At 38.1% G+C, this 26,381-nt stretch overlaps 1 protein-coding gene across 13 annotated transcripts in view; it reads left to right on the forward strand.

Moving 5' to 3' along the window:
• Window positions 1–26,381, forward strand: part of SIPA1L1 (signal induced proliferation associated 1 like 1) — a 376,514-nt gene that overhangs the window by 166,568 nt on the left and 183,565 nt on the right. For all 13 annotated transcript variants that reach the window (XM_059914542.1, XM_059914549.1, XM_059914553.1 and 10 more), the window contains one exon: window positions 17,755–17,816. The gene's annotated coding sequence lies outside the window, so the exon portion shown is untranslated. The remainder of the gene's footprint in view (window positions 1–17,754; window positions 17,817–26,381) is intronic.

The following is a 26,381-nucleotide window of genomic DNA, read 5'->3' on the forward strand; positions in this document are numbered from 1 at the left end:
GAATACTCCCACTTAAGGTTCTTAGCAACAATTCTGCTTTTAGTGACAGTGGAGCATGTATGGTGACGGTGAGGTCTGTGCATGTTTATCCAACTTGTCTGAGAAGGGCTGTTCTCCCCCATTTTGAGTAGCTAAATATGACAGTGATGATCTGAGCCTGTTTCCTTCTTGCTTATTTTGAGTGAAAAGATCTGTATATTGGCTGAATTTCAAGAATTTCATAAAGAACCTGGTTATTTAGAGTTCAGGCCAAATGCACAGTTGCCGCTGTAGAGAGGAAAGCAAACATTGCCTTCTGATTATCCAGTGTGCTCTGAAGGAAAGAATGGAGAATTTGTGTAGCAAAATTATGGCTTAATCAATTTGGTGACTGTTAGACCTATACACTTGGTACATACCCTTGAGAATGAAACGAATGGTTTCCCCTGACTTATCTCTAGTGTATTCCATTGCAGTTCATGTCTTTTGCTAACCTGTATAATTGCTTCTTACATAAGTAAAGATTGTCACCTCTGCTTAAAATAGAGATCTTTTCTATGGGCTACAGAATTGCTCTTTTTCAAATAGTATCGTTAGAAAGCAAACAGTGAATTAGAGCTGAATCAGCTAGAACTGTCACTTGATGTTTCTATGGAAGTTACCATCTGTTTTAAAGATTTTGTACATACACCCACCCATATAAAATACGGACCATAATACTCTAAATTCTGAACAATATTATATAACATTTAAAATCAAGGAAAATAGATTATATCTTTGATGCCAAATTTAAATACATAGCTTATGATTTTTCCAAATTGTTATCATTGGTTTGGTTTGAGGGTAGTTATGAGGTTTGTGGACACACTTCACCCTAACCTCGGCCGGGTCAGCTTAGCACATGGTGTCATCAGAGCTCATTGCTATCAGAAGATTGCAGATACAGCTCAGAGCGTTTTGCTCATCTGAGTGTTTTATTTTGTTTTTAATCCTGTTGCATTGATTTAAAAACATGGTTTTTTGGGGGGTGAGCGATGGAAAGTTATACTGTTCTAATATATATTTTTAAATGCATTGCTGGTCTAATTGGTATAAGTTCTTAGAAGCAATCTCACATGTCTCAGTAGCTGACTAACAAAATAACATTTTTTTCAGTCTTTAAATACTTAGAGAAAAAAATTGGAAGATCACAATGTAGATGGTACCTTCGCAAGTATATTCAATAGACCTTGGGAATTTAAGCGCCCTCTTCTTTAAAAAACTAAATGAGGGGCTTCCCTGGTGGCACAGTGGTTAGGAATCCGCCTGCCAATGCAGGGGACACGGGTTCGAGCCCTGGTCTGGGAAGATCCCACATGCCGCAGAGCGGCTAGGCCCGTGAGCCACAACTACTGAGCCTGCGCGTCTGGAGCCTGTGCTCCGCAACGGGAGAGGCTGCGACAGTGAGAGGCCCGCGCACTGCGATGAAGAGTGGCCCCCGCTCGCCGCAACTGAAGAAAGCCCTCGCACAGAAACGAAGACCCAACACAGCCAAAAATAAATAAATAAATAAATTTTTAAAAAAAACAAAACTAAATGAGACCTATGGTTTTGTTAGTTTAATCTAGTGTTTGCCATGGGCTCAATGTTGTGTTCAAAGCTATAGGAAGTTATGCTGTTATCTCTTGGAGGACTTAATTGTCTGTATCTTGGAAGCATTCAACAGTTCTGAGCACAAAACTGTGGAAAGCTTTTAATGACTATTAAGGGGTATTGACCCAGCCTTCAGTGAGCTTGGAATCTAATTTTTAAAAATTTAGTTTATCACTAATCTTTTTCTGAAAAAGTATTTAGGGATATTGTTCCCTTGACTTTTTCCACACTGATGCATTTAGCATCAGACTTCACTGATATTACTGCAAACAAAGGCATATTTTGTTTTCCTATTCATTCTACTGTTGGAATTTGGGTTTGCAGTTTTCTGTGGTTGTGAATAATTGTATTTGTCTCTGAGTGACAGTTCTGGAGACCATAAACTCAGGAGTGAAATTGCTGGCTGGTAGGGTATGCTCAAGCTGGACAGTTTTCAAAGTGGTTGTTTCAGTGTATGACTCCCACCGGAGTCTGAATGTTTCCATTGCTCCTCATCTTTGCCACACACTTGACATTGTCTGACTTCTTAAATTTAGTCAGCCTGATAGGTGTGTAAAGGTGCTTTTTATTTGTATTCCCCTATTTACTAAAGGAACAGAGCATCATTTCATGTATTTAAGGAGCTTTTGTATTTCCTTTTATAATTTTTGTCCACTTTTCTGTTGGATTGTCTTTCTTACAAATTTATGACAGATATATTCTAGATAATTATATTTTGCTGGTTATGTGTTTTCTAATTTGTGGTTTATCCTTTTCTTTTTTCCTTTTTTTTTTTAACATCTTTATTGGAGTATAATTGCTTTACAGTGGTGTGTTAGTTTCTGCTGTATAACATAGTGAATCAGCTATACATATACGTATATCCCCATATCTCCTCCCTCTTGCGTCTCCCTCCCACCCTCCCTATCCCACCCCTCTAGGTGGACACAAAGCACGGAGCTGATCTCCCTGTGCCATGCGGCTGCTTCCCACTAGCTATCTATTTTACATTTGGTAGTGTATATATGTCAGTGTTACTCGCTCACTTCATGCCAGCTTACCGTTCCCCCTCCCTGTGTCCTCAAGTCCATTCTCTACATCTGCATCTTTATTCCTGTCCTGCCCCTAGGTTCTTCAGAACCATTTTTTTTTAGATTCCATATACATGTGTTAGCATACGGTATTTGTTTTTCTCTTTCTGTCTTACTTCACTCTGTATGACAGTCTCTAGGTCCATCCACCTCACTGCAAATAGCTCAATTTCATTTCTTTTTATGGCTGAGTAATATTCCATTGGATATATGTGGCACATATTCTTTTTTGTTATTTATTTATTTTATTTTTGGCTGTGTTGGGTCTTCGTTTCTGTGCGAGGGCTTTCTCCAGTTGCGGCAAGCGGGGGCCACTCTTCATCGCGGTGCGTGGGCCTCTCACTATCGCGGCCTCTCTTGTTGCGGAGCACAGGCTCCAGACGCGCAGGCTCAGTAGTTGTGGCCCACGGGCCTAGTTGCTCTGCGGCATGTGGGATCCTCCCAGACCACGGCTCGAACCCGTGTCCCCTGCATTGGCAGGCAGACTCTCAACCGCTGCGCCACCAGGGAAGCCCTGTGGCACATATTCTTTATCCATTCATCTGTCAATGGATACTTAGGTTGCTTCCTGGCTTTTGTAAATAGAGCTGCAGTGAACATTGTGGTACATGACTCTTTTAGTGAACAGAAGTTCTTCGTTTTAATACAGAACAAATTTATTATTTTTCTTTATGGTTTTTCTTTCTTATGTTGTTAACGTATTCTGAGGCCATAAAATCTACTTTTATTGTCTACTAAAAGTTTTATAATCTTGCCTTTTAGATAGAAGTCTTCAGTTAAATTGGAAATGAATTTAATATAGAAGGTGGAATAGGGATTCAATTTAATTTTTCTCCCACCTGGATAAACATATGTGCCAGTACCACTATTAAATAATTCAACCTTTCTGTGTTACTCTACAATTATGGCTATGTTGTAATTGATCGTTGGTAGGGCAAGTCCCTCACTACTGTCTTCTTATGGAGTATCTTGATTCTTCTTGGGCCTTTGACTTTTCATGTAAACTTTATATATAATCACTTTTTGAGTTCCTTGAAAAATCCTGTGGATGTAGATGTGTGTGTATGTATATATGTATAAGCACATATATACATCTGTCACTCGGTATCTGTGGGGGATTGGTTCCAGGACCCCTGCAGATATAAAATCTGAGGATGTTCAAGTCCCTTATGTAAAAATGGCATAATATTTGCATATAACCTTCACACATCCTCCCTTATACTTTAGATAATCTCTAGATTACTTATAATACCTAATACGATGTAAATGCTATGTAAATAGTTGTAAATAACATGTAAAGGCTATGTAAATAGTTACCAGTGGAGGGCAAATTCACATTTTGCTTTTTGGAACTTTGTGGAATTCCCCCCCCCCCCAATATTTTCCATCCATGTTTGATTGAATCTGTGGATGTGGAACCCGTGGATATGGAGGGCCCACTCTATTCCCTAGCTCTTTCACTAAGAGTGCCTGAGAGTGGCCCCCAATAGCAATAAACACATCTAACACCTGGATCTTGAATTCTTTCTTTCTTTTAATTTAAGTATGATTAATATACAGTTATTGTAATTGTTTCATGTGTACAACATAGTGATACACTTACATACTTTATGAATGATAAAGTTCACCATGATAAGTTACCATCTGTCACCATTTAAAGTTATTACAGTATTATTGACTATATTCCCTATTCTGTACATTGCATCCCCATGACTGACTTATTTTATAACTGGACATTTGTGCTTCTTGATCCCCTTCACTGATTTTGCCCATCTTCCCACCCCCCACTCCTCTCTGGCAACCACCAGTGTGTGTCTGTATCTGTGAATCTGTGTCTGTTTTGTTTTGTTTGTTCATTTATTTTGTTTTTTAGATTCTACATATAAGTGAAATAATACAGTATTTGTCTTTCTCTGGCTGACTTATTTCACTTTGCATAATACCCTCTAGGTCTATCTATGTTGTTGCAAATGGCAAGATTTCATTCTTTATGGCTGATTAATATTCCATTGTGTGTGTGTGTGTGTGTGTGTATGTGTGTGTGTGTGTGTGTGTGTGTGTGTGTGTATACCACTTCTTCTTTATCCATTCATCTATTGATGGACAGATGCTTTGGTTGCTTCTATATTTTGGCTATTGTAAATAATGCTGCAGTGAACATAGGGGTGTATATATCTTTTCAAATTAGTACTTTTGTTTTCTTCAGGTAAATACCCAGAAGTGGAATTGCTGACTCATGTGATAGTTCTATTTTTAATTTTTTGAGGACCCTCCGTATTGTTTTCCATAGTGGCTGCACCAATTTACATTTCCACCAACAGTGAATGAGGGTTTCTTTTTCTCCACATTCTTGCCAACACTTGTTATTTGTTATCTTTTCAACAATAGCCATTCTGACAGGTGTGGGGTACTATCTCATTGTAATTTCATCTTTTCATGTGTCTGTTGGCCATTTGTATGTCTTCTTTGGAAAAATGTCTGTTCAGGTCCGCTGACCATTTTTAATTGGATTGTTTGTTTTTTGATATTGTGTTGTATGAATTCTCTATATATTCTGGATATTAACCCCTTATCAGATATATGATTTGCTAATATCTTCTCTCATTCAGTTGTTGCTGATTTCATTCACTGTAAAAGCTTTTCACTTTGATGTAGTACATTTGTTTATTTTTGCTTTTGTGTCCCTTGCCCGAGGAGACAGATCCAAAAAAAATATCATGAAGACTGATGTCAAAGGGGTGACTGCCCATGCTTTCTTATAGGAGTTTTACGGTTTCAGGTCTTACATTCAAATCTTTAATCCATTTTGAGTTTATTTTCGTATATGGTATAATAGGGTGATCCAGACTCATTCTTTTGCATGTCCAGTTTTCTCAATGTCATTTATTGAAGCAAGGCTGTCTTTTCCCCATGTGTATTCTTGCCTTTTTGTCATAGATTTATTGATCATATGTGTATGGGTTTACTTCTGGGCTCTCTCTTTTGTTCCATTGATCTATGTGTCTTATTTTATGCTAATACCTTACTGTTTCGATTACTGTAGCTTTGTATTATAGTTTGAAATCAGAGAGCATGATACCTCCAGCTTTGTTCTTCTTTCTCAAGGTCACTTTGACTAATTGGGGTCTCTTGTGGTTCCATACAAATTTTAGGATTATTTGTTCCAATTCTGTGAAAAATGCTATTGATATTTTGATAGGAATTGCATTGAATCTGTATGTTGCTTTTGGTAGTTTGGATAGTTTTTCTAAAACTGATTGTAATATATTTTTTCAGTACTAGTTCTTTTGTTCTATGAGAACAGTATATCGTTCTGCTTACTTGTGACATCTTTAATTTCTTTCATCAATATCTTATAGTTTTCAGAGTATAGGTCTTTCACTTCCTTGATTAAATTTATTGCAAGGTATTTTATTCTTTTTGGTGTAATTGTAAGTGGGATTGTTTTCTTAATTTCTCTTTCTGATAGTTTGTTATTAGTCTATAGAAATGCAAGAGATTTTTACATGTTAATTTTGTATCCTGCAATTTGCTGAATTCATTTATTCCAATAGTTTTTGGTGGAGTTTTTAGGGTTTCCTATATATAGTATCATGTCATCTGCAAATAGTGACAGTTTTACTTCTTCCTTTCTGATTTGGTTGACTTTTATTTCTTTTTCTTATCTAATTGCCATAGCTACAACTTCCAATACTTTGTTGAATAAAAGTGGTGAGAGTGGGCATTCTTGTCTTGTTCCTGATTTTAGAGGAAACCTTTCAGCTTTTCACTATTGAGTAGGATGTTAGCTGTGAGTTTGTCATATATAGCCTTTGTTATATTAAAGTGTGTTTACTCTATACCTACTTTATTGAGAGCTTTTATTATAAATGGGTGTTGAATTTTGTGAAAACAACTTTTTCTGCATCTACTGAGATGATCATATAATTTTTATCCTTTGTTTTGTTAATGTGGTGTATCATGTTGATTGATTTGTGGATGTTGAACCATTTTTGCATCCCTGGAATAAATACCACTTGATCATGGGGTATGATCCTTTTAATGTATTGTTGAATATTATGTATGATCCTTTTAATGTATTGTTGCTTTGCTAATATTTTGTTGAACGTTTTTACATCCTGTTCATCAAGGGTATTTTCGTGTAATTTTTTTTTTTTTTTTTTTTTTTTTTTTGCAGTGTCTTTGTCTGGTTTTGGTATCAGGGTAATGCTCATCATGTAGAATGAGTTTGGAAGCTTGCCTTCCTCCTCAATTTTTGGAAAAGTTTGAGAAGGACAGGTTTTGACTCTTCTTTAAATGTTTGGTAGAATTCACCTGTGAAGCCATGGACTTCTATTTATTGGGAGTTTTTAAAATTACTGATTCAATCTCATTGCTAGTAACTTGGTCTATTCAGGTTTTCTATTTCTTCCTGGTTTTTGGAAGATTGTAGTTTTAAAAATTTTATCCATTTCCTCTCTGTTTTCCAATTTGATGGCATATAATTGTTTATAGTAGTCTCATGATCCTTTGTATTTTTGTGGTATCAGTTTTAACATCTCCTCTTTCCTTTCTGATTTTATTTATTTGGGGCCTTTCTCTTTTTTTCTTGATGAGTCTGATTAAAGGCTTGTCAATTTTTTATATTTTCCAGGATTCAGCTCTTGCTTTCATTGATCTTTTCTGTTGTTTTTTGGTCTCTATTTTATTTATTTCCACTCTGATCTTTATTATTTCCTTCATTTTACAAACTTTGGGCTTTGTTATTTTTTTTCTAGGTCATTTAGGTGTAAGGTTAGATTGTTTATTTGAGACTTTTTTCTTGTTTCCTTGAGACTTTTTTCTTGTTTCTTTAGGTAGGCCTATATCACTGTAAACTTCCCTCTTAGAACTGCTTTTGCGGTGTCCCATAGATTTTGGAAGTTTAAACACAACCTTCCAACTTTTCATTTGTCTCAGGGTATTTTCTTATTTCTTCATTGCCCCATTTATTGTTTAGTAGCATGTTGTTTAGTCTCCATGTGTTTGTGTCTTTTCCAGTTTTTTTCTAGTAGTTTATTTCTAGTTCCCCACTGTTGTGGTTGGAAAGGATGCTTGATGTTACTTCACTCTTCTTAAATTTATTGAGACTTATTTTGTGACCTTTTTCAGATTCTTTTCCCATACAGGTTATTATAAAATGTCTTTCATATATTTTCATTTCTAGTTATGGCCTTTCTTTTCTTCTTAAATAAGTCTCTTTAACATTTCTTGTAAGGCATATTAAGTGCCTTAGCTTGTGCTTATCTGAGAAACTTTTTATCTGTCCTTGAGTTCTGAATGATAACTTTGCCAGGTAGAGTATTCTTTGTTGTAAGTTTTTTCCTTTCAGGACTTTGAATATATCATGCCGCTTTGTTCTGGCTTGTAAAGTTTCTGCTGAAAAATCAGCTGATAGTCTTACAGGGATTCCCTTATATATAACTAGTTGCTTTTTTCTTGCTGCCTTTAAAATTCTCTCTTTATCTTTACCTTTTGACATTTGAATTATAATGTGTCTTGGTGTTGGTCTATTTAGGTTCATCTTTTTGAGAACTCTCTTTGCTTCTCGGACTTTGATGTCTGTTTCCTTTGCCAGGTTAGGGAAGTTTTCAGCCATTACTTCTTCAGATAAGTTTTTTGTACATTTCTCTCTTTCTTCTGCTTCTGTGACCTATATAATATGAATGTTAATGTGTTTGATGTTGTCCCAGAGAGCCCTTAAACTATCCTCATTTTTAAAAATTCTTTTCTCTTCTTACTCTTTTTTTAAAAAATTATTTATTTATTTATTTTTATTATTATTTTTTTTTTGGCTGTGTTGGGTCTTTGTTTCTGTGCAAGAGCTTCCTCTAGCTGCGGCAAGCGGGGGCCACTCTTCATCACGGTGCGTGGGCCTCTCACTATCGTGGCCTCTCTTGTTGCGGAGCACAGGCTCCAGACGCGCAGGCTTAGTAGTTGTGGCTAACGGGCCTAGTTGCTCCGCGGCATGTGGAATCTTCCCAGACCAGGGCTCAAACCCGTGTCCCCTGCATTAGCAGGCAGATTCTCAACCACTGCGCCACCAGGGGAGCCCTCTCTTACTCTTCCATTTGAGTGATTTCTACTACCCTCTTTTCCAGATCACTGATTCATTGTTCTGCATTATCTAATCTGCTGTTGATTTCATCTAGTATAGTTTCATTTCAGTTACTGTATTCTTCAGCTCTGATTGGTTCTTTTTTATATTTTCTATCTCTTTGTTGAAGTTCTTAACTGTGTTCATACATTCTTTTTCAGAGTTCAGTGAGCAATTTTATGACCACTTTCTTGAACTCTTTATCAGATAGGTATCTCCGTTTCATTTAGTTCATTTTCTGAGGTTTATTTTGTTCTTTTGATTGGAACATATTCCTCTGTCTCCTAATTTTGCCTAACTCTTAGCATGTTTTTTTTTTTTTTAAATAGGTAGATCAGCTGTGTCTCCTCATCTTGAAGGAGAGGTCTTATGTAGAGCGTTTCCTGTGGGACCCAGATGAACAATCCCTCCTGGTCACCAGAGCCAGGTGCCCCAGAAGACTCCCCCATGTGGGGTGCACGCACCCTCCTATTGTGGTGGTCCTCCAGTTCCTGCAGATGCGCTGTTGGGTGGGTTGGCCCCCAGTCTGGCTTGTTATAAGGCTTGGCTCTGACTGCTGCAATTGTGCTGGTGGGCAGGGCTGGCCTCCAGGGGTAGGAGCCACTTTGTTGGGGAGGGGTGGCGATCTGGACCAAGGCCACCCGCCAGTGTAGAGGGACGGGATCTGCTTTGGGGGTGTTCCCGTCCCGACAGAGGCCACCTGTTGGTGTGGTGGGAGAAGGGCCACTTTGGGAGGGTGCTGGCTGGAGCAGGTCCACAGGGGAAAGCTGGGGCTGGGTGAGTGGCACTAGCAAGATACCTCGCTGATGTCACAAACGACATCCACCAGTGCCAGGCCAGCTCGGTAGAGGGAGGATAAAATAAATTTTTCTTTTTAATGGCACCCACCAGAACTTCATTCTGGGAGGAAGTTCCAACAGATCCCTGCCCCTTTGGCACTTGCCGTAACATCGGTCATTGAATCTCCTTTATGTATGGCCCAGATGCTTTTTCAAACTGCCACTTCTGCACTGGGACTTGGAGTGAGTAAGTTTGTGCACACGCCCTTTAAGCATCTTGGTTTCTCATAGCCCTCCAGCTCTCCTGAATGTAACCCTGCTGGCTTTCAAACCCAGACATTGTGAGGGCTCATCTCACTGGTGCAGGACCCCCCTGCTCTTTAGGGAGGACTTCCACATTAGTGATATCCCCTCTTGCTTGCGGGTTTTCACACTGGGGGTGTGGGTTCTGACTAGACTGTGTCTCTGTCCCTCCTGCCCATCTTGGTGTTTTCTTAATTTTCTTAGTTGTAGATGAGCTATTCTGCTGGTCTTCAGGTGGTTCTCAGAGAAATTTGTTCTATATGTAGCTGTAGTTTTGATGTGTCCATGGGAGGAGGTGAGCTCAGGATCTTCCTACTCTGCCATCTTGATCCCACCTTGGATCTTGATTTCTAAATACCACTCTCTAATAAAAGGAACCAGGGCTCCTTGGAGAAATGGTAAGAAAGTACAAAATGAGCCTGAAACATCTAGTTTTAGAAAGTAAGGGAATGCTCAAAAAATGATGAGGTCATGTCAAAATGACCTAGAAGCCATCTTGAAGGGGTTTCCACTGGCCCAATCTGGGGCTGATTGGGCTACAAAACACATAACGGTAATAATAGATTATAAGAAACCATAATAATAATATAACCCACTGAATACATGGATGAATAATATAAATGTAAGAATGAATGGATTGATTAATTGAAATCTTGATGAGGAACAGTATATGTACATAGCTTCAGAGTACTTCCCTAAGAAATACTTACTAACTACCAAGAGGAAAAGTGTAAGTAGCTCTGCAGTGGAGAAGACTAGCAGATACCACCTTAATCAGTTCATCAATGTGAACATCATCAGTAATAATACAAATGAAAATTGTGTGCCACCTGGTGGGTTGCAATGAGAAGAACACAGCGTTTTTTCCTGTAATATTCCTGCCAGTATCTTTGCTCATCATTCATTCTGCTTTTAAATAAATTTGTCCTGAAGTATGACATACATACAGAAAGGTGACAAATCATGTGTGGATAGATCAATAAATTTCAAAAATTGAACTTGTCTATGTAACCAGCACCCAGATCAAGAAATTGAACAGTCTGTCACTCTAAAAGCACCTGTTCTGACTTCATATTATAATCATTGATGATTAATTTTGCCTGGTTTTGTACTTTATATAAAAGGAATCATATAGCATGTATTTTTGTATATGGCTTCTTTCTCTCAGCATTATATATTCATGTTGTTGCAGGTAGCAAATATTTTCTTCTTTTTCTTACTGCAGTGTTCCATTATATGAATTCATCAGTTATTTTTTCTTTCTGTTATGGATGCACACTGGAGTTGTTTTCAGTTTGGGGCTGTTATGAATTGCACTGCTGTGAACATCCTTGTTCATGTCTTTTGCCACACATGTGTCTGTTTATGTTGGCTATATACCTAGGAATTGAATTGCAGAGTTATAATGTATGCACACATTCATCTTTAGTAGATACCGCCAAACAGTTTTTCAAGTAGGCAGTTAACACCCCTACCAAAGGTATAAGGGAAGTGCCGTTTGCTCCACATCCTTGTCAACATGGTTTTTAATTTTAGCTATTCCATTGGGTATGTAGTGGTACCGCACTGGGGATTTTAACTTGTGTATCTCTGATGACTAATGAAGTTGAGCATCTTTCATCTATTTGTTAACTGTTGTCTTTTGTGAGGTCATCATTCATTCTTGCCTTTCAGGTCTTCTATCCAGTATCATTTTACTTCTATGCAAAGGTCATTTCCTTTATAATTTAGTGTGTCAGCTGATGGTAAACTCTCGGTTTTGTTTGGCTGAAAATGTTTATTGTTCTAGAAGGAATCGTCTTTAGTTATAGAATTCCAGGTTAATTGTTATCTCTGTTAGGTCACTGAAGATAGTAGTCCTTTTCTGGGCTCCATTGTTGCTGTTGAGAAATCAAGAGTCATCTTAATTGGTGTTCATTTGTAGGTGATTCTCTTTTCTCTTTGCTGCTCTTAAGATTGCTTTTTATTTAGTGTTCTGCAGTTTTACTCTGATGTCCCTCAGTATTGCTTTTCCCCCTGCTTGTTGTTTGTTGGCCTTTCTGGATTCAAGGATTGGTGTCATTTACAGTATTGATTCTCTCCATTTTCTTTCTCTAGTATTCCTCTTAGGTGAATGTTATACCTATTCACTCTACTATCCGTGCCTCTTAATGTCACTTTTATGGTTGCATCTGTCTATTTGGGAAGCATTCCAGATGGTTTTTTTTAGATCTGTCTTCCAGTTCCTGATCCATTATTCATCTGTGTCCAAATGTAATTTATTCACCTAATGAATTTTTTTTTAAAGTGTGGGGATCTTTTTTTAAAAAAATATTTATTTATTTATTTGGTTGCAGCGGGTCTTAGTTGCGGCTCGTGGGCTCCTTAGTTGCAGCAGGTGAGCTCCTTAGTTGTGGCATGTGAACTCTTAGTTGCGGCATGCATGTGGGATCTAGTTCCCTGACCAGGGATCGAACCTGGGCCCCCTGCATTGGGAGTCAGAGTCTTATCCACTGCATCACCAGGGAAGTCCCATGAATTTTTTCTAAGCTTTTGTTATCATATTTTTAGTTCTAAAATTCTATTCAGTTCTTTTTTCAGTTCTGTTTAGTTATTTACAATATTCTATTTGTTCATTACTTTCAAGCTTTTCATTTATACATTTATGTATATATATATATATATACCTTAAAAAAATACCCAAACTATTAGCTTTAATATTTGGCACAGAGAGAAGAGGGCCTGAAGCCAGGTTTTAGATTAAGACGATTGTAACTCACAATCTCTCATCTCTTCCTTCTTTTCTTTTTTCTCTCTTTCTTTCTTTCTTTTTTTAATTTTTTACTTTTCATTTTGAAATAATTTTAGACTTAAAAAAAAATGTTGCAAAAATAGGTCAATTTCTACATACCCTTCACCCACCTTCCCAAAATGCTAATATCTTATGTAACTATAGTAAACTTATCAAAATCAGGAAATTAACATTCATACAGTAATGTTAATTGAGCTACAGACCTTATTCATATTTTGTCACCTATCTCAATAATATTTATGTCTGGACCATGATCCAGTCTAGGATCCAACATTGCATTTAGTTGTTTTATTTCCTTTGTCTTCTTTAATCTGTGCTGTTTGTCAAATGGTGGTTTTTCTATTTCCATCATTCTTCTCTACACTTATTAATTGAAATTCTCTTACAAGAAGGAGCTTGGCCTTCTTGCCCATTTATTTGTGTATTCAGTTACTTATTTTTTATTGATATGGACTCATGGGTATTTGTTTTATCCTATAAGTTATAATGTATTAATATAATTTTTTAATTTTTTTGCTCAGATTGTCCCAGATTTGGCCCCTTCAGGTTAGTTCCAGTCATTTTGATAAATCCATATCTTTTTTGAGCCCTCCTTACTTTGTTGTACCACAAAATGTTCTAGGTTCATCTGGTACTTTCCCTTTCCTAGCTTTGCAGCCAGACATTTCTCTAAGTAGTCCTGGTTCCCCTTATTGGAGGGTGGTGTTTAGAAGCCAGTATTTGGGTGCAACATGTGCTCATTGCTACAGGGGTATCATTGCTCCTAGTCTTTGTCAGAGGACAGAGCTACACATATCTGCCTCTACCAATATCTATTATCTACTGAAATATGTATTAAAAACCATGATATCTCTGATTCCAGTCTGATACCATACAGTTCATTCTGGTCTTTCCCATTCCTTTCTTTGTTTTTTCTCTAGTCTCAGAGTATATAGTCAAGATACTGGCTTCCACAGCGGTTAGGTTAGTTCTTTTCTTCTGTACTCAGTTAAGTGTGGTTACTTATACCTTTGTAATACAGTTCCCTTATTACTGAATGTGTTTCATTTTGAGTTACCTTCACATACTGTTTGATTTTGGTTGTTTACCTTTTTATTTTGTTTAACAGTACTATGGTTATAAATGTCAAAACTATGCAAAAAGATACATCTGGAGACCTATCACTCCCCCTCTATTCTTTGTATCCCATTCTCATTCCCCCAGTTCCCACCTGAATGGTTCCATAATGCCTGTAAGATAAAATTTGAACTTAGTATAATTGACAAGTCCCTCCATCATCTCAGTCTTAGCTTGTCCTTATACATCATGTTCTGGAAGCCTCAGATTTCCTCTTATTCCTCAAGCATGACTGGCTCATTCATGCCTCCATGCCTTTGCATATTCTCTCCCTCTGCCTGGAATAATGCTCTGCTCCTCTTCTTGTCTTGCCCATCTCTAATCATTCAAAACCCATTTCAGCTCTTACGTACTAGGTAAAGACTTACTTTCCTCACCCATCTCTCCCCATTTGCATTTCACTCCTCCATTTAGTAATTCTCTTCTGTTAATTCATAGCTCTATAGCACTTGTAAATATCGTGTAACTTTTGTGACATTTGATTTAAATTATTGATGCATAGGCTTTTCATCTTCTTTATAACTGAGCTTCTTGAAGACAGGAACTTTGTCCTTGGATTTCTAGCATCTCGTTCAGTTTCTTGCACTTATCAGTTATACAGTGAATACAGTATAGTGAGTGGATGTCAGTTCTTTTCACTTTTTCTTTACTCTTTCTCTCTTTATTTCACCCATGATATAAGCCCATATTAATAGAATGTGATGCCCATGATCTTGTTATCTTTGACATTTTTGTATTTTCTGCCTCTCCTCATATATTTGGGCACAACCTTGGTAATTTAATGGCTTCCTGTGATCCCTGGGAAGTCACAATATCTAATTAAATTTTCAGACGCAGTATAGAGGGATGAGATGAAACCGGGGTATAGAAATTGTTTAAAATATGCAGACCTAAAAAGTCAAGACTATATTATCTGTCTGATTTGCCTCTTCATTTGAAAAGCTGAAGCTTGCTGCCCGTTTAACCTGTTAGATTGGAAGAAATTGTTGTACTGGAAACAAAATCCCTTCAACGGTCTTTTAGGAGCACTAGTCAGCTTTTAAAACGTCATTATTATTGTCCAAAAGACAAGTTTAGTAACCTTCCACATTGTGTTTCTAAGCTGCTTACTTTACTTTCTATTCTGTATAGATTATTCAGCAGATTATGTTAAAATGTAGGGGCTTATTTCCACCAGTCTCTTCATGCACCATCTGTTACTTCCCTCTCTCCCTCTGTATTGCATTCTCTTCCTGCCACCCCTGTGTGTTCTATTTAATCATAGCTCATTCTCCAAAGTCCTACCTGCTACTCAGCACAGAGGTTTAGTTGTAATGTAGACGTCACACTAAGCAAAGGGGCAGGGATGTTGTTTCTGGACCGCGCTTAGCAAGGGTACAAAGCTACAGCTACTGCATCCGGGGCTAGTGAGCTTTGAGAAATCATTCACTTATATTACTGGCCTGTTTTCTTTATTTATAAAAATTGAAAATATATCACTTTTTTATTCAACTGTTATACATATGGAGACAAATGTGTCATAAAGGAGCACTTTGTTGAATTTTCCTAATTGAGTATAACCGGAAAACCACCATTCAAACCAGGAAACCCAGTATTACTAGCCTGCCAGAATTCTTCCTTCCCCCCAGGCTTTACTGCTCCCTCTAAAAGGTTACTATCCTGATTTACATAGTTTTACCTACTTTTGAACTTTATAAAATAGAATCATATGGTACATTCTGTCATGTGTCTGGCTTCTTTGTCTCGACATTAAGTTTGTGAGATTCATCTGTGTTGTTGAATTACTTATGGTTCATTTATGTTAATTACTGTGTAGCATGCAAACTGCCTGTTTTTGTAAATAAAGTTTTATTGGAGCACAGCCACACCCATTCATTTACATATTGTCTGTGGTTACTTTTGCACTCCAAAGGCAGAGTTGAGTAGTTGTAACAGGGCGCAGAGACCATTTGGCCTGCAGACCCTAAAATATTTACTATCTGGCCCTTTGCAGAAAAAATTGATTGACCCCCTGCTGAATAGTGTTCATTATATGAATATTCCACAGTTTATTTGTTACTGAGTTTTGGCTATTGCAATTAATGCTTCGTTAAATATATGTGTCTTTAGGACCTATGTATATGCATTCCTAGAAGGTATTTCCCCAGGAGTGGAATTGCTAGGCCACAGTTTTTGTTCTGCTCTATTAGATATCGCTGAACAGTTTTCCAGTTCACACTCCCACAGCAGCATATGAGAGTTGAATTGCTCCGCATCCTAAGATGTGGTATTGTCAGATATTTGCATATGAGCCATTTGGATGAGTATGTAATTTTATCTCATTTGTGGTTTTTAATTTGTATTTCCATGGTAATGAATGATGTTGAACACCTTTTCATGTGCGTTTTGGCCGTTTTTGATATCCTGTTTGGGTGATCTGTCTTTTTCTTATTTTGTCAGAGTTTTTTATATTCTAATGAGTCCTTTGCTGGATTTATATATTGCAAATATCATCTTCTTTTCTGAGACTTGCACTTCTATTCTTTTAATAGTGCTTTTGTTTTATTTTATTTTTATTTTTATGAACATGAAGGGGATCAGAATATGCCACCCCAAAATATGCCACTTTGGCATGAAAATTATTTTGGACTGAAGGAAGTCTAAAAACATCAGACACAGGAAGAGCTTTTTGCCCTCCCCCTTTCTTCCAGAAAGCAGGGCATAAATTTCCATTTGTAAATTTCCATTTGTAAAGCAGGGCATAAATTTGGGGTGTAAGCAGGACACCCCATCTGCCATACCAGGAAGAAGAGAATGACACTTGAGTCTGTGTAACAAATCTTACTAAACAATTCTTATCCACGATACATTTCCTAGTCACCTTCCCACAATTTATCATCCTTAGGAGCCTAACCCCCTCTTTTCCTTTGTTTACTCACTTCTCCACTATTTATTGCCCTTTGTTAAAATGGTGTATAAGCCCCTGGATCTAACTGACACTTTAGGTTTTCATTGTTCCCTGGCATCTCCATGCATGTAAAAACATTAACATCAATAAAGAAACATATGCCTTTTTCTCTTATTAATTTGTCTTCGTCCGTTTAATTTGCAAGTCCCCAGGAATTGAATCCAAGAGGGTAGAGGAAAAGGTTTTTCTTCTTCTGCAGATCATAACTAATGCCAACAACGTGGCTGAATCTTACATGCACTGAGGAAAGTGAAGTTAGACATGGTATTTGTAGATAGATGGGCAGTAACTATCCTCAGCCTTGCCAAGGCACACCATCCCCAGGAAACACCAAGCATCCGTGGTTAGAGTTTTATGTTTTTAAAATCCTCTGAATTAAGAGTGTGACTTGCCATATTGTTATTTGTCCTGAGGTCTGGCTAGGGACAGACCTTTTTCTTTTGAATATTAAAAGACATTCCAGTGTCTTAGAGTCCCCAGTTCTTTGGCTGTGTTTCTTTAGCATTTCAAGGTATGCTGAATATTCCAAGATTTTATTAAGATGCAGTGTCAAATATTTGAATCAGATATGTGCATTCTTTTCTGAGGACTGTTTCCTCAGATCTCTGAGTTTAGGAATTTAGAAACTGAAGCTGATTTATCTAGCTTTAAGTTGCGTTGAACTCAGTAGGTTGGATGTGTGTTGTAGGGGTTAGAGGACATGGTTTTTGAGGTCCGTTTAATAATTGCTTTTGTTTCCGTTTTATAAATAGCAGTCCAGGGCAATTTTACTTGCTTAAAATGTATTTTGTTTGTTTGTTTGGTGGTGGTCAGATCTACAAAAGACGCAGATAATTTAACTTGAAGATAGAAGAATTTTTATACTACAGATATTTTTCTCATTTTTAATTTAAGTTCAGCTGCTTGCTTTAAAAATGCTGGTTTACTTCTTTCAGGGAAAAAAATAAGACTTGTTAAAGTGATGCAACTGTTTTTAATGAAATTTCTTCTGTACTTAACTATTTTTATTCTTTTTTTTTCAGATTATACATTGTTAATGTGGATGCTATTATCTAAAGTTCTGTAGCTATGGCACAAGAATATAGTAAGTACTATACCATACTTCCTATGACCTACGTGCTTTATAAAGTGTTAATTTTCTGTCTTTAAATGTCTCATTGGAACAGTGGAGGTATAGGAACAAAGTTTTTAAAAATCTACTTTTCTCGGGAGTTCCCTGGCAGTCCAGTGGTTAGGACTCAGCATTTTCACTGCCGTGGACCTGGGTTCAATCCCTGGTTGGGAAACTAAGGTCCTGTAACGAGCACGGTGTGGCCAAAAAAAATCTGCTTTTCTCAAAGGAAGTAATTCATTTGGTCATCTGATTTTTGCATCTCTAGCTTTATATATATACAAATATATCACGATTATGATATATTTAATCTTCTGATAAACACAGAATGGCTCAGGCCTTTCCCTGTAAATGCTAGTGAGTAGACATTAGGATTGAATCCATATTATGCATCTCATCTACCCCCCCACAAGCCCCTCCTCCATGTTATGGGGTTGAGGAGCTGACCACAGCTCCAGGGTGGGCCCTGATGAGGGACAGTCCCATCCCTGCTGTGTTCACACATGATTAACTCATCGGGGAGGAGGCATCAGCCAGTGTTGGGCATTAACTGGCCAGCGGCCTGGCTTCAAGAATGGTTCTCTAATCCTGCTGTAGGCAAGGAGACTCCAAAGTAGGTTTGCCAGGAGCTTCTGGCAGAAGTCTTCTCATACTTCAAACAGAGCTACCGGAAGAGCTTGCCTCTGCCTCTCTTCTTCTGGATGTTGTTTTGCTCTGGTGTGAGGTCTGGTGTGGCTCCAGGCCGAGCAGGAAGTCACACAGAGTGGAGGACAGAGGAACCAGACTTGAAGGCAGTTTCTCCTCCAGAAGTCCAAGCATGTGAGCCAGTAACATTTCCTTTTTGTTTAAGCCAGTTTGAGTTGGGAGCCAAAACAGCCTAGGTGATTCACTTCATCTCCATTTGTTTTTAGTACTCCATTAGTTCCTCCCTGGGGAATGTGGGAGCAATTGCAAAGGGAGGCAAACTCATACTGTTAAACTAATCTGACAGGGTGTGTTGCTGTTGAGGGCACCCTCTTCACTCTGAACAATTCACAGGCAGTGATTTCATATTCAAAGACATGAGAATGAAATACATTGCTTTCGGATTCTCTCTTTTCTTTCCCTGGAGGTTTTGCCTTTTAATCAACCCACTTGGGTTGTGAACGCTGAAAAGGGTCTTAGACTGCTGACCTGAAAACCATCCCCTTGTATAGGTATATATTTAACAGTGTGGAGCTGTCCCTTGTGTTTTCTTAGAACAGTCTATACCGGACTTGTAATTCCTTGTTTGCTTTTGTTCTTCAAAAATTACTGTGAATACTCAAATACAGAAACTACATAAGGGATGATATAACAGATATTTATTATGTGTCCTGCTATAACAGTCTAGACAAATAGAATGTTTACCAATTCTATGGAACAGTTAAAAACCTACGGCCATCCTCCCTCATAGCAGTGTCCTTTCTCCGCCTCTGAGGAACCTCTATCCTGGTTTTGATCTTTGTTTTCTCATGCATTCGTTTGTGCTTTTACCACGTACGTGTAGGATGATTTTTGTATGCTTTTTCACTTCAGGTAAACGTAGATACTGTGTGTGTATTTGTTGTTTAAAATCACAAAAAAGTTGAGAAGAAATTCAGGATCACAGAAAGAAGCTATAAATGTGTTCTCGGATACTTGTCCGAAGATCTGTTATTAGGCCTCTTGGTGATCCGTAATGAAATGTGTTAGATTTTCAGTGGCTGATGAGTCTAATCAACACGCTTATCTTCTGGAGTCTGGTGCTTGGTCTGCTGCTGAGTTCACACCCGCGCCTGCACTCCTGTGAAGGTTTGGCATGTGCAGGACCGACTGTGTCATCAGTGAGCTTTTCAGAGTGTGTTGGTTACTTTTTCATATAAATAGCTCCATTCATCCTGTGGTCATAATGCATGCTTTTGGCAAACTTGGGTAAAACTATGCATTCTCCTGCACTCTGACAGTTAGCCATCATACTGACGAAGTTGACTTACGTGCTTTCTAAATTTGTTTCCGCCTTGTACTGGTGGCAGCAGTTATAGAGGAGACATCCACTCCTATGAACAGATTGTGAAGCATGGTACTTTGAATTGTAGTATCTCATTATTTCCTTTTGTGCCCCAGCATGAGTCTTGGAGACGATTTTGTAGCATCCTTGTCTGAAACATTTCTTAGGTCATTTAACTTGTGCATTCAAAACACCCATTCTTTGCCATTTGAGGAGTCGTATCCCCTGGTTCTTGTTTGGAATGTTGCCTCCACAGACTGAATAGACATTTCCACTCAGAGATCATTAATCCTCTCAACTTGGGAGCGTAAATACCGATAAAATGTCAGAGGAAGATTTATGACAATCAGAAGAGGATTTCCATTTTTTCCCAGGGTGTTATTTTTCGCTTAAATTTTTTTTTTTTAACTTTGTTTATTTTTGGCTGCGTTGGGTCTTCGTTGCTGCACGCGGGCTTTCTCTGGTTGCGGTGAGCAGGGCTACTCTTCGTGGCGGTGCATGGGCTTCTCATTGTGGTGGCTTCTCTTGTTGCGGAGCATGGGCTCTAGGCGCGTGGGTTTCCGTAGTTGTGGTGCACGGGCTTGGTTGCTCCGCGGCATGTGGGATCTTCCTGGACCAGGGCTCGAACCCGTGTCCCCTGCCTTGGCAGATGGATTCTTAACCACTGAGCCACCAGGGAGGTCTCATCTCTTAAATGTTTAACATGTGAAAAAAAAGTAAACCCAAAAGGTTTTTTTCCCCTTAATTCATATAGATTGTATCCACACTACAGACTCAATAACATCTTTTATAGAAATCCAGTTTTAGGTTTTTGTGCATGCATTTTTCTGTTGTTAAAAAAATGGATCCTTCTTTTAATTTTATTTAAATATAACTGTCTTTAGCTATTTTCCTTCATTGTGGGCCCAGGATCATAAATTAAAATGTTGCCAATGCTAGAAGATTATAGCCATCAAATGGAAACACCCAATCAGTGAGGCCCCTATGAAAAGAGCTAGTAAATCTCTTCCATTGGGAGATGACCAGCCTTCAAATGGAATGCCATTTGTATAGCAGGCCAAATATAGACAAGAAATGCAAGATATTTAAGCTATAATCCTGTAATGAATTTTATTTCCATATTCTTGTTTCAAAAACTTTAGTGTTATAGTTGTTTTTTAAGGGAAAAAGACTACTGACGTTTTTCTTTAAAAGATCAATTCAGTGAACTGATATTTTTATTTCTTGTGGAAGGATGTCTTCTTATTTATTTCCTATGTAAAGGGATCTGTAGACTTGGCTTGTTTTTATGCCTCAAAATGAAATGGTGCCCTTTGGGGGATGCTCCACTGGGCTGAGGGAACTTATAGACAGTGACTCAGATCTGTAATTAGGTCTTGCTTTCCGCACCCTTGTTGACTTGAAATCACTAGCCATAGACTGTTTAGTCTGGGGAAGCAATACATGAATCATCTAAATTGGTGCAAATTATCCAGAATGCTACTAAATGTTTTCCACTCTTTATTCTGATTGAGGGAACTAGAAAGGGAGACTTGTTCTTTGAGTTTAAAGATACTCCTGTGGGTATGTACCCATTTGTGAAAGCAAATTTCTTCCCTAGATAGAGTGAAAAGCAGTGGAACATTTGACATTTGTAAGCAATTCGGGTTTTGCGGGTCTGTTTTAGAACATTCCTCCACGCTTTTTAACCTTTCCTTTGTGAAGGGGTAGTAGTGGTTGCCTATCTTCCAGCTCCAGTTTGGTCTCCCATCCATGTCTTTCAGGAAGGGAGGCCCAGGGGCTGTCTTGCTGCCAAGAGTCTCAGCTTAACTCCTGCAGCATGGTTGTTGGAAGTTTATATTGTGTGCGTTTTGCGTCTTCTAACTTGAACCACTCATCAGTGTCTCTCATCAGTGTCTCTCATATTTAGGATGGAATTTGATATCCTTTTCTTCTCTGACTTATTGACACCTGTCAGTTACCTGGCAATGAAGTGGGTGAAAGTCTTTTTTTGGTCTTCACTGAATCATAAGTTCACTTTGTTCCAATTTATTTTAGTGCAAAACATTAAAATAATCATATTCATTCTAAAGTGGAGGACATTTGTAAGTCATTTGGGGATAAAGATAAAGTGAAGACTTTTCTTAGATAGAAAGTAAGCCTTTTAATTAGGTTTTTTGTTTTTTGGGTTTTTTTTCCTTACGGGTTTTCTCTGATGGTGCATTAGGGATCTTGCCCAGCACTTAACATCTTATTGTTTCTGCTCTAAAGAGAAAAAGACAAGCAGATTTAGCCAGTCAGTAGCCAAAAGACCAGATTTTCAACTTGTAATGTTAGTTGACTTTTTAATACGTGGATAAATCTTTGTTTTCATATTGGAATATCTGTGAGTGGACCTCTCAGGAATGCATCTTTTGACAGGAAGTAGAAGAAAGCCATAGCTCGCTGTGTAATTGTGTGTTTTGCAGGCGTGACTACTGTTTTGCGTCTGTGGGTGTATGTGCACAAGCATGTGAGTTGGGTTGTCTTTGTTGGTCTGGGTCATTGCTATTTGTTATACACTGTCATGTTCATTTTGGAAAATCAGGTGTTCAAATTGTAGAATTATGGTAAGCACATCTGCTGAATTAAGTTGAAAGATTTTAGAGTGAGTTTCTAAGAAACTGATTGATAAAGTATTTCATGTCAGTGAATACCCTTGATAAAATTCCTTATTACACAGTTAGTTAAGCTCTTTTCCCTGATATAAATCTTAGAGACCTTCATATTAGCAATTTAGGCTGTGTTTAAAAAGGGTGCCTGTTTACGAAGAACTGCCATCCTGTTTGTTGTAAGGACTTGTTTAATACCCAATTAACCTCTCACTTAATCTCTTTTTGCAACTAGGAGCCAAGAGACCATGCTTCCGTACCAAATACAAATCACCCAACCTTATGGCCCTTAGTTTGCATATTGTGTAAATAATTGGGTCATTAGCCAACACCTAAACAGACGAGTGTGAAAGGTTTATGTCTAGTGGGAATTTAACATCACTTTATGGCTTCTCGATTACATTGTGTGAATTGTTTCTTCCATGGCAGTCAATATCTCTCATCAGTGGGTGCAGTGGCAGGCTAGGTCAAGAATTCCAAAGTTCTTAACGAGTGTAGAAATATCTGGAGTTTTATGCTTGATGATATCTTATCCCCTCAGTAGCAGATGCCTTCTAACTTTGTGGAAATGAAATCTCAGTTTTCTAAATGAATGCTAATCCCTGGTGAAAGCTTCCCACCCTCTTTGTTTTTTGGTTTTTTTTAAATTTTCTTCTCAAATCAATTAAATAGAATTAGTCTGATCTGTACCGGTAGGTGCCCCCTCTGTACTCTGGAAAACTCTGCTAAACAGTGTGTGAAGACAGGCCAGCTGTCTCTACTTCTGTCTGAATATTTGGCCCCATCCTGAAAATTTGATGGTATACCCATTTTATTACTGCATAGTGGCCTCATTTTTTAAAAAATAAATTTATTTATTTTTGGCTGCCTTGGGTCTTCGCTGCTGCACGCGGGCTTTCTCTAGTTGTGGTGAGTGGAGTCTACTCTTCATTGCGGTGCGCGGGCTTCTCATTGCCGTAGCTTCTCTTGTTGCGGAGCATGGGCGCTAGGTGCATGGGCTTCAGTACCTGTGGCGCGCAGGCTCAGTAGTTGTGGCGCACGGGCTTAGTTTCTCCGCAGCGTGTGAGATCTTCCCGGACCAGGGCTCGAACCTGTGTCCCCTGCCTTGACAGGCGGATTCTTAACCACTGTGCCACCAGGGAAGCCCAGTGTCCTCATTTTAAAGATGGAGACATCAGTGTACATCCATTCACTCTGCAAATGCATGGAGCTTGTTGTTTATAAAGATTCAAGCCAAGGCCCAGCATTCATTGTGGCTAAAATTCTGTTCTTTTATTGTATTTTGCTAATCATTTGGAGTAATATCCATTTGGTTGTATTTTTTCGAAGTATCCAGAAAACCTCATTTAACACTGTGTTCCTCCCAAATTTAAAAAATAACTTTTCCAAAAACAATACATACCTACGAAAATGTGGAAAGTACAGCCAAACATAAAATGAAGATGAAAATGAAAAGCATCTGTGATTTTACCACCCAGAAGTAGCTGTGGTTAACATGAGCTAATAATCTGTTCTCACAGAATACAGAGCACACCATTAAAAGGGTGGTGCAGGGGGACCCACACCAATTATTAATGAAGGACTAACCTGGGTGGTGGCACCCAGAAGTTCTTAAATACCTGTATATGGAATGTGTTAAACATAATATCATCTGAACTTCAAGTATTTATATCAAGAGGTTGTTGACATTTCATCATAGGATAAAGAGGGAGCCTCTTTAAAGGGAAGCTGGGCTCTGGCCTATTCTGGTTAGCTTTTGTTTTTAACGATTTTAGGGAGAGATTTTTGGTATAGGGTATATTTCTCTATGTAGGCCTGTGGTTTTGTTTTGTTTGTTTTTAAGTGAAGGAGTCTTATAAAGTAAGCTGTTATATAGGAAGAGGAATACTATATCTTTAAAAGAAATGTCTCCGTTCCCCTGATAGAAAGATAGGAGAGAAAAGGCAAGTGACCGAAGGCTGCATTCGGTAATTCTCCAAGGGTAATTGAATTCAGGGTCCCTCCTGGACTTGTTTTTGATATGGTATATCTGTCCGCTGCCTCTTTCTGTCTGATGTACCCCTCCTCTCTGCTCCCTCCCCTGTCCCGTAACTTAAACAATGCAACATTGCAAAGCATAGGGAACTCTGCGCTGACTCACATCTCCATTATCCCACTTCATGCTTCAATTTACAGTAAGTCCGGTTATTGTCTGGTTTTCAAATCATCACACCACAAGGAAGCAACAGACATCTCCCTGGATCTGAAACTATTTGCCCTTTGTGGTGTTTTGATTGTTTCTGAGGATTTGTTTGCTGGCCTCTTTCTCTGAGGCTCAAAATAACTTGGTATGTATGCCACAACCCTCTTAGCTTCCAGAGGGCTTCTTTTAAGTGTCTGTCCATAATGGAAACATTCTCTATGAGCAGGGATGCACTTCAACCAGTTGGCCAGTAATCACCCCCAGAGTTTCTTGTCCTGAAGCCTTTGTGGTGTAAACAGAGCAAATGATGAGAGCTTTGTCCTTTGTCCTCTCTTCCAAGGAAAGAATGTAAAAGTTGTTTTAAAGGAAGTCTGAATTTTGTGGTATCACTCGGTTTTGGCCCTGTGTCCATTTAGATTTTAGCCTGGGATTCTTTGGGAAACTGCACCCCTGGAAGAAAATGAGGATTTTTAAAAGAATTGTTGTTTCAGCAGCTGTTAATGTTAGCAAGAACACAGCACTGTCTTTGAAGATTCTTCAGACAGCAACAGCATGTGGGATTTCACTTTTGCGACGTTAGTCTCTTCCACTGAGAGACTGATTTGAATTATATTGGTCAAATACCGTCCAGTTTTAAATTATTTTATAATTTTGTATTGTTGGAAAACACTCAAACTTTGATTCCTGGGTGTTATAGTGTGTTTTTAGTTATAGGCATCAAATTAAGATCTTTGCATTTAAATGGTTGAAGAAAGCAAATTTTAATTTGTTTTCAAAATATTATCATTAATAAATAGTGATCCTATCTTTTCTGCCTGTTTTACTTATGGGTGGCTTCATGGGACTTTTAGACTTTGCATGATCGTGTTTAATATTCTGAACTGTTGTCTTTGTATTCACAATGCTGGGGGTGTGTATCAGTTGATTTTCTTGCATAACACTCATTAGATTTATTTCAGATTTATTTCAAATTTATTTATTTTATTCTCAGACCCAATGCTAAAGTTATAAATAAAGAAACCTCCCTATTTTTTAATTTGCTACTTGGACTCTTAACACGTTATAACACTGTCTCTTTATCAGTGGGTTCCTGATTCTGTTAAGTTCACTACTCCTTCACAGAGATAGCTTGATAGGGTTTTGTTTGTTTGTTTGTTTCAGATAAGATTCCAATGTAATCTCTTCTCCAGAAGGATTTGGATAAGTCATTTACAGTTGGTCTCCCAATCTTCATTCTCATTCCTTCAAAATGGGTTATCTTTTTACCTCTCCTTCCCCATTTCCTTTTTTTTTTTTTTTTTGATTTGAAAGACATGGGGGGCAGCTGGTAGGAAGGGGGGGGGGAGTTTGACTTTGTTCTAAATGGAGGATGGGAATAAAATCAAGTTCAGGTAAAGAATGAAGGGGTCAACCTGATGTGGGAAGAAAGTTAGAGAGAAAAGAGTTCAGGTGAGGAATTTGTAGTCTTAAAAAGTAACCCACCACAGAGGAATTGCAAACTCTGCCATTGCTTCTTTTTTGACCTGAAATAACACCAGGTAGCTACCATTTCTAAGCAAGGTCTGAGGGCATCTTTAAGCAGTAGCTAATTTGTCCATGTTTTGTTTTGCTTTTCATAGTAGATGCTCAGTTAATAGAAAGTTTGATTGACTTGCTGATGTGTTAACTGCAGGGAAAAAAATAGGCTCACTCTTTTTTTAAAATAGCCATTCTAATTT

This window comes from Balaenoptera ricei, chromosome 2 (genome assembly GCF_028023285.1).
Source record: "Balaenoptera ricei isolate mBalRic1 chromosome 2, mBalRic1.hap2, whole genome shotgun sequence".
Lineage (NCBI taxonomy): Eukaryota > Metazoa > Chordata > Mammalia > Artiodactyla > Balaenopteridae > Balaenoptera > Balaenoptera ricei.